This window comes from Scyliorhinus torazame, chromosome 1 (genome assembly GCF_047496885.1).
Source record: "Scyliorhinus torazame isolate Kashiwa2021f chromosome 1, sScyTor2.1, whole genome shotgun sequence".
Lineage (NCBI taxonomy): Eukaryota > Metazoa > Chordata > Chondrichthyes > Carcharhiniformes > Scyliorhinidae > Scyliorhinus > Scyliorhinus torazame.
The window spans coordinates 351,905,057-351,914,316 of record NC_092707.1 but is presented as its reverse complement, the minus strand read 5'-3'; the positions used below and the strand labels follow the sequence as shown (position 1 = coordinate 351,914,316).

At 49.9% G+C, this 9,260-nt stretch overlaps 1 long non-coding RNA gene across 1 annotated transcript; it reads right to left on the bottom strand.

The window, feature by feature from the left end:
* Positions 1-1,681: 1,681 nt before the first annotated feature.
* On the bottom strand, positions 1,682-8,924 carry LOC140405429 (uncharacterized). Its single transcript, XR_011938738.1, has 2 exons — positions 7,669-8,924; positions 1,682-2,094 (listed from the first exon to the last, which is right to left on the bottom strand). It is a non-coding gene; the product is annotated as an uncharacterized lncRNA (long non-coding RNA).
* Between the last annotated feature and the right edge of the window lie 336 nt (positions 8,925-9,260).

Genomic DNA, 9,260 nt, shown 5'->3' with positions numbered 1-9,260 from the left:
CAAAACATACTGCAGACAATAAGACTGAAAGTCAACAATACAAAATTGTGGGCATTCTTTTACTGGAATAACCCAAACTACCTGCATTGTTATCAATTCATGCAATGCTGCGATCGGCAGGGACTTTACCTGCATCAATAATGACTTTACTTTTAGATTGGACTAAATGTTCTTTGCCACATGAGCACAATAGGCACATGAGTCATGGTAGTTGCAGTATTTTAGTTACACAAAGTGGTACGCTATGTCCTATTTCCAAACACCCACCTTCTAGTTTATGAAACGTGGTTAAAAGAGACAATGCAATGTGATTTTATAATTGTTTCCAGAAATGTGCCTAAATCAGACTCTCGATAGTTGCAGCAACATGAATTTCATTTATCGGAAATGGTCAGTTTTCTCCTGTAGGCTCAGCTTTTTCTCTCTCATTTTCCTTTGTTTTTCCTTTATGCGGATTAAGTGAAGACACACGTAAAACTAACAAATAGTAAGTAAGTAGAATGGTTGCCCCTGGCCAAGGTGATACTTGATTCATTCACAAGTACCGGAATAATGGGCCACTGGGCATTTCAAATAGCTGGCTTGCTGATGCCTATTTGCACGTCCACAGGGGATACCCAGATCTTGCATTTACTGCTTTATGCATCCTGCATATCCCAGCTTTTAAAATCATTCTAACCTCTTAATAATACAGCAGGGCTTCATTATCTTTCTCTCTCTGTCACTCTCACCCAACTCCACTACTATTCCTGTTCTGTAGTAAGCAACAGCTCTCAGAATAATCTTTTGATTTCACATTCCAATCGAAGTCTATGATTTGCACTGTATCCTGCCTGATTAAAATTGTATGAGAGCAGCTCAACATGGTGTGTAGAATAAATGGTGCGGCCTACAGTTGTAGGCTTGAGACCTGTACCTGCTTACAATGATGTGGAGTCTAGCCCAGCAAAATGCAGTTCATGCACACACAGGTCCACTCCCAAGATCCAAACAGTGATTTTTGTTTGTAATGTTAGCAGGTAGTATTCCTCAAAAGTAAAACTTTAAAAGTTCGTTAACAGGTGGAAAACTGAATTGATGCGAGTCTCTTGACTGAAAATCTGAAAAGTGATACCTATCCCTTATCGACCTGGACCAATCAGTAACATCAGGACATTTAATCCCCTGTTTTCAGACCAAACGCTATATCCCACCATGTATATTCCACGTGAGCCTCCTTCTAATCTTATTCATCTACCCTCATCTCCCTATAAAATATCAAAGATTATGGAATCAATTCCAAATCCAAGAATTTTGTTAAAGCAAACCCTGTGAAAGACAAAAGGGTTCACACATTACATTGAAAATATTACCCTGAGGAATATAGAACCTCCACATTATGTTCAATTTCGCAACACAGTCTTCCACTTCGCAAGGCCGTGATTGTATCAGCTTTGTCATCGCCCTTCTTGCAAAATATTCTAGGTGGGATGGGCTACAGCTGCGTTAAAATGTCTTTCCATAGGATTTTCCAGCTCTTAAATAAAACAGATGTTTATTCTTTCTGAACTATGTGGAAAGTTACAACAGAGCTACTGTGCACAGCAAGTACTAGGAAGACTATAGCCATAAGACCGTAAGACATAAGTGTCATGATATGTGGACACACACTGATGCACTATCAATTATGACGAGACGAGAGTAGAGTATAATCGAGGCTTTATTAAGCAGAGGTGTGTAGCCTCCTGCAGCTGCTGCCGAAATGGCTGCAGCTCGGTGAGCACACACATTTATACTCCGTCTACTGGGCGGAGCCAGCAGGCAGGGATCTACCCCCGTACCTGTAGTACAGGAGCATTACCGTATTACATCTCATATGTGATATATACAACAGTGGTGACTACCACATTCACCCCCTGTTAAAAAGAGTCCAGCGGGGGTGGTGGAAAACTATTTACATGCATTTTAACGTTAACATTTTGGGGAAAGTTCACAAATTCAGCCAAATGGATGCCTTGATCCTCCATTGTGAGCTCCGCAGTCCCGGTGGTGATGCAGGCGTCGGCTCGGTCGCCGGTGACTCCTGGAACGTGTAGAGCTCATCTTCATTGGGACCTGTACAAGCAGGACGGGTTGCATCTGAACCAGAGGGGCACCAATATCCTGGGAGGGAGGTTTTCTAGTACTCTTCGGGAGGGTTTAAACTAATTTGGCAGGGGAATGGGAACCGGATTTGTAGTCCAGCAACTAAGGTAGCCGATATTCAGGACACCAAAGAGTGTAATGAGGCAGTGGGGAAGGGAACACTGACAAAGGAGAGTACTTGCAGGCACGGAGATGGGTTGAAGTGTGTATACTTCAACGCAAGAAGCATCAGGAATAAGGTGGGTGAACTTAAGGCATGGATCGGTACTTGGGACTACGATGTGGTGGCCATCACGGAAACTTGGATAGAAGAGGGGCAGAAATGGTTGTTGGAGGTCCCTGGTTATAGATGTTTCAATAAGATTAGGGAGGGTGGTAAAAGAGGTGGGGGGGGGTGGCATTGTTAATTAGAATTAGTATAACAGCTGCAGAAAGGCAGTTCAAGGAGTATCAGCCTACTGAGGCAGTATGGATTGAAGTCAGAAATAGGAAAGGAGCAGTCACCTTGTTAGGAGTTTTCTATAGGCCCCCCAATAGTAGCAGAGGTGTGGAGGAACAGATTGGGAAACAGATTTTGGAAAGGTGCAGAAGTCACAGGGTAGTAGTCATGGGTGACTTTAACTTCCCAAACATTGAGTGGAAACTCTTTCGATCAAATAGTTTGGATGGGGTGGTGTTTGTGCAGTGTGTCCAGGAAGCTTTTCTAACACAGTATGTAGATTGTCCGACCAGAGGAGGGGCAATATTGGATTTAGTACTTGGTCATGAACCAGGGCAAGTGATAGATTTGTTAGTGGGGGAGCATTTTGGAGATAGTGACCACAATTCTGTGACTTTCACTTTAGTAATGGAGAGGGATAGGTGCGTGCAACAGGGCAAGGTTTACAATTGGGGGAAGGGTAAATACGATGTTGTCAGACAAGAATTGAAGTTCATAAGTTGGGAACATAGGCTGTCAGGGAAGGACACAAGTGAAATGTGGAACTTGTTCAAGGAACAGGTACTACGTGTCTTTGATATGTATGTCCCTGTCAGGCAGGGAAGAGATGGTCGAGTGAGGGAACCATGGTTGACAAGAGAGGTTGAATGTCTTGTTAAGAGGAAAAAGGAGACTTATGTGAGGCTGAGGAAACAAGGTTCAGACAGGGCGTTGGAGGGATACAAGATAGCCAGGAGGGAACTGAAGAAAGGGATTAGGAGAGCTAAGAGAGGGCATGAACAATCTTTGGCGGGTAGGATCAAGGAAAACCCCAAGGCCTTTTACACATATGTGAGAAATATGAGAATGACTAGAGAGAGGGTAGGTCCGATCAAGGACAGTAGCGGGAGATTCTGTATGGAGTCTGAAGAGATAGGAGAGGTCTTGAACGAGTACTTTTCTTCTGTATTTACAAATGAGAGGGGCCATATTGTTGGAGAGGACAGTGTGAAACAGACTGGTAAGCTCGAGGAAATACTTGTTAGGAAGGAAGATGTGTTGGGCATTTTGAAAAATGCGAGGATAGACAAGTCCCCCGGGCCTGACGGGATATAGCCAAGGATTCTATGGGAAGCAAGAGATGAAATTGCAGAGCCGCTGGCAATGATCTTTTCGACCTCACTGTCAACAGGGGTGGTACCAGGGGATTGGAGAGAGGCGAATGTCGTGCCCCTGTTCAAAAAAGGGAATAGGGATAACCCTGGGAATTACAGGCCAGTTAGTCTTACTTCGGTGGTAGGCAAAGTCATGGAAAGGGTACTGAAGGATAGGATTTCTGAGCATCTGGAAAGACACTGCTTGATTAGGAATAGTCAGCACGGATTTGTGAGGGGTAGGTCTTGCCTTACAAGTCTTATTGAATTCTTTGAGGAGGTGACCAAGCATGTGGATGAAGGTAAAGCAGTGGATGTGGTGTACATGGATTTTAGTAAGGCATTTGATCAGGTTCCCCATGGTAGACTTCTGCAGAAAGTAAGGAGGCATGGGATAGTGGGAAATTTGGCCAGTTGGATAACGAACTGGCTAACCGATAGAAGTCAGAGAGTGGTGGTAGATGGCGAATATTCAGCCTAGATCCCAGTTACCAGTGGCATACCGCAGGGATCAGTTCTGGGTCCTCTGCTGAATGTGATTTTCATTAATGACTTGGATGAGGGAGTTGAAGGGTGGGTCAGTAAATTTGCAGATGATACGAAGATTGGTGGAGTTGTGGATAGTAAGGAGGGCTGTTGTCGGCTGCAAAGAGACATAGATAGGATGCAGAGCTGGGCTGAGAAGTGGCAGATGGAGATTAACCCTGAAAAGTGTGAGGTTGTCCATTTTGGAAGGACAAATATGAATGCGTAATACAGGGTTAACGGTAGAGTTCTTGGCAATATGGAGGAGCAGAGAGATCTTGGGGTCTATGTTCATACATCTTTGAAAGTTGCCACTCAAGTGGATAGAACTGTAAAGAAGGCCTATGGTATGCTAGCATTCATTAACAGAGGGATTGAATTTAAGAGCCGAGAGGTGATGGTGCAGCTGTACAAAACTTTGGTAAGGCCACATTTGGAGTCCTGTGTACAATTCTGGTTGCCTCATTTTAGGAAGGATGTGGAAGCTTTGGAAAAGGTGCAAAGGAGATTTACCAGGATGTTGCCTGGAATGGAGAGTAGGTCTTACGAGGAAATGTTGAGGGTGCTAGGCCTTTTCTCATTAGAACGGAGAAGGATGAGGGGCGACTTGACAGAGGTTTATAAGGTGATCAGGGGAATAGATAGGGTAGACAGTCAGAGACTTTTTCCCCGGGTGGAACAAACCATTACAAGGGGACATAAATTTAAGGTGAATGGTGGAAGATATAGGGGGATGTCAGAGGTAGGTTCTTTACCCAGAGAGTAGTGGGGGCATGGAATGCACTGCCTGTGGAAGTAGTTGAGTCGGAAACATTAGGGACCTTCAAGCAACTATTGGATAGGTACATGGATTACGGTAAAATGATATAGTGTAGATTTATTTGTTCTTAAGGGCAGCACGGTAGCATTGTGGATAGCACAATTGCTTCACAGCTCCAGGGTCCCAGGTTCGATTCCGGCTTGGGTCACTGTCTGTGTGGAGTCTGCACATCCTCCCCGTGTCTGCGTGGGTTTCCTCCGGGTGCTCCGGTTTCCTCCCACAGTCCAAAGATGTGCAGGTTAGGTGGATTGGCCATGATAAATTGCCCTTAGTGTCCAAAATTGCCCTTAGTGTTGGGTGGAGGTGTTGACTATGGGTAGGGTGCTCTTTCCAAGAGCCGGTGCAGACTCAATGGGCCGAATGGCCTCCTTCTGCACTGTAAATTCAATGCCAGCTACGTTGGGAGCAAAACCCCGGAGGTGGACTTCCTGGGGAAGGCAAGGGGGAGGTTGCATTAGACGCTGTGCAAAGTAGCGATCGGATGGAGTGAAGGGCGTCTGGGAGGACCTCCTGCCTGCGGGAGACCGGGAGATGTTTGGACCGTAGGGCCTTCCAGACCGTCCCATTCTCCCGCTCCACCTGCCCGTTTCCCCGGGGGTTGTAGCTGGTTGTCCTGCTCGAGGTGGTGCCCTTGATGAGCAGGTACTGACGTAGCTCATCACTCATAAAGGAGGATCCGCGGTCGCTGTGGATGTAGGCGGGGAAACCGAACAGGGCGAAGATGGTGTTGAGTGCTTTGATGACAGTTGCAGACATCATATCGGGGCATGGGACGGCGAAGGGGAATCTGGAGTATTCGTCGATCACGTTAAGGAAGTACGTGTTTCGGTCGGTGGAGGGAGGGGCCCTTTGAAGTCCATGCTGAGGCGTTCAAATAGCAGGAGGCCTTCGCTAGATGTGCATGGTCTGGCCGGTAGAAGTGCGGTTTGCACTCCGCGCAGACCTTGTAGTCTCTGGTGATAGCCCTGACCTCCTCAATGGAGTAGGGCAGATTGCGGGCCTTTATGAAGTGAAGGAACTGGGTGATGCCTGGGTGACAGAAAGCGTTGTGTAGGGTCCGGAGTCGGTCCACTTGTGCGCTGGCACATGTATTTCGGGATAGGGCATCGGGAGGCTCGTTGAGCTTACCGGGGCGATACAAAATCTCGTAATTGTCAGTGGAGAGCTCAATCCTCCACCTCAAGATTTTTTCATTTTTGATCTTGCCCCGCTGTGTGTTATGAAGGCAACCGGCCGTTGGTCAGTGAGGAGAGTGAATCTCCTGCCGGCCAGGTAATGCCTCCAATGCGGCACAGCTTCTACGATGACTGGAGCCTCCTTCTCGACGGAGGAGTGCCGAATTTCAGAGGCATGGAATGTGCGTGAAAAGAATGCCACGGGCCTGCCTGCCTGGTTGAGGGTGGCAGCCAGAGCGACGTCTGATGCATCGCTCTCGACTTGGAAGTGGAGCGTCTCGTCGACCGCATGCATTGCGGCCTTGGCGATGTCGGCCTTGATACGGTTGAAGGCCTGGTGAACCTTGGCCATCAGGGGGAAAACGGTGGAGTGAATGAGTGGGCGGGCCTTGTCCGCATAGTTAGGGACCCAGTGGGCGTAGTATGAGAAGAACCCCAGGCATCGTTTGAGGGCCTTGGGGCAGTGGGGAGGGGGAGTTCCATGAGAGGGCGCATGCGATCGGGGTCGGGCCCTAGAACTCTATTTTGCACCATGTAGCCGAGGATGGCTCAGCGGTTGGTGCTGAACACGCACTTCTCCTTGTTGTACATTAGGTTGAGAAGTTTGGCGGTGTGGAGGAATTTGGAAAGGTTAGCGTCGTGGTCCTGCTGGTCGTGGCCCCAGATGGTGATGTTTTCCAGGTACGGGAAAAGGCCCGCAGCCCGTACCGGTCAACCATTCGGTCCATCTCCCGTTGGAAGACCGAGACCCCATTAGTGACGCCGAAGGGAACCCTAAGGAAGTGGTAAAGGCGGCCGTCCACTTCAAACGCGGTGTATGGGTGGTCCGCCTTGCGAATGGGGAGCTGGCGGTAGGCAGATTTCAGGTCCACTGTCGAGAAGACCCGGTACTGTGCAATCTGATTGACCATATCAGATATGCATGAGAGGGGGTACGTGTCAAGCTGCGTATACAAATTGATGGTCTGACTGTAGTCAACGACCATCCTGTTTTTCTCCCCAGTTTTCACAACTACTACTTGGGCTCTCCAGGGGCTGTTGCTGGCCTTGATAATGCCTCCCTGCAGCAGCCGCTGGACCTCGAACCTGATGAAGGTCCTGCCCTGGGCACTGTACCGTCTGCTCCTGGGGGTGACGGGTTTGCAATCCGGGGATGAGGTTTGCAAACAGAGAAGGCGGATCGACCTTAAGGGTCGTGAGACCGCATACAGTAAGGGATGGTAGGGGCCCGCTGAATTTCAGGGTTAGACTTTGGAGGTTGCACTGGAAGTCCAGGCCGAGCAGCAAGGCAGTGCAGAGGTTGGGGAGGATGTAGAGCCGGAGGTCACTGAACTCTACACCCTGGATGGAGAGGGTGGCAGCGCAGTACCACCGGATCTCCACGGAGTGGGATCTGGAGGCCAGGGAGATTCTCTGGTTAATGGGGTGTACCGCGAGGGAGCAGCCCCTTACCGTATCGGGGTGGATGAAGCTCTCTGTGCTCCCGGAGTCAAGAAGGCATGATGTCTTGTGCCCATCGACCTTTACCATCGTCGACGCGGTTGCGAGGTTGTGCGGCCAGGACTGGTCGATCGTGATAGAGGCGAGCTGTAGCTGGTGTTGGAAGGCCCCTGGCTGGTGAGCAGGCGATGAGCGGCCCGATGTGGTGTCCGACGAGCAGGAGTCCTGAGGCGGGGAAGATGGCGGCGCCGACGGAGCGCACGTGGCAGGCGGTGTTGAAGATGGGGGCGCCCACGGGCCGCACGAGGCCTGATGGGGGGAAGATTGCAGCGCCCACGGGCCGCAAGTGTCCTGAGGAAAGCAAGATGGCGGCACCCACGGGCTGCACGTGGTCTGAGGCGAGGAAGATGGCGGTGCCCTCGGGCCACACGTGGGTTGCGGGGGTGAAAATGGTGGCGCCCACGGGTCGCACGTGGGGGGGTGCAGGAACAATGGGCCTGGTTACAACGGCGATCGAGTGGGCCTGGCACACAGCAGCAAAATGTCCTTTCTTCCCGCAGGCCTTGCAGAGTACGCTCCGCGCCGGGCAGCGCTGCCAGGGGTGCTTTGTCTGTGCACAGAAGTAACACTTGGGTCCCCCGGGGTTGGCTGGCTGCCACGCGGCGCAGGCTTGGGGTTGGCTGGGGGCGGTCACTGGTGGGATCCACGATGGGGTGTTCGCGGTGGGGTCCACGATTTCCAGGAGGGAGGCGCCGTGCGGTCGGGGGCGTACGCTTGTACATTACGAGAGGCGACCGTTAGTGAGATCGCGAGTTTCTTGGTCACCGCGAGGTCGAGGGTAGCCCCTTCTAAGAGGCGCTGGCGGATGTACACCGACCCTATGCCCATAACGAAAGCGTCCCTAATTAGGAGTTTGGAATGTTCAACGGCCGAAACGGCCAGGCAATCGCAGTCCCTCGCCAGGAATCTTCCAGACTCACCGGGGAGTTGATGCCCCGTGGACAGGAGGTGCCTGGTGTAGAGCTTGTTGGTCTGCTGAGTGTAGTTCTCTTTCAGTAGCGCCATGGCCTCAGCGTAGGTAGATGCGTCGCGGATGAGGGGAAAGATATCGGAGCTCAGCCGTGTATACAGGATCTGGAGCTTCGCGCCTCTGAGGTGGTTCTGTCGCAGATCCGATGTATGCTTCAAAGCAAGCTAGCCAACGTGCGTGGCCGACTTGACGTTGTCTGTTTGAGGGTGCAGCTGCAGGCCATCCGGCTTGATGCGGAGTACACGAATGAGAGATTTGAATTTATGCCATACTTTCCTCCCAAAGACCAATACAAAGTACTTAAAAAGCATAAATTGTAAAACGGCGGCTACTGTTATGCAGACACATGCAGCAGTTGCCTCGTCCACATTAAGGCCTCACAAACATTGGCATAATGAATGACCAGTTAATCTGTTTTTGGCCAGGTTGATTGAGGAAGGAATGTTGGCCAGGAAACTGGGTGAACTCTCTGCTCTTCTTCAGATCGTACCATATAATCATTGACATCCACCTCAGCAGATGGCCTAGGATTAATGGCTCATCTGAAGAATGTCACCACCAATATTATTGCGTT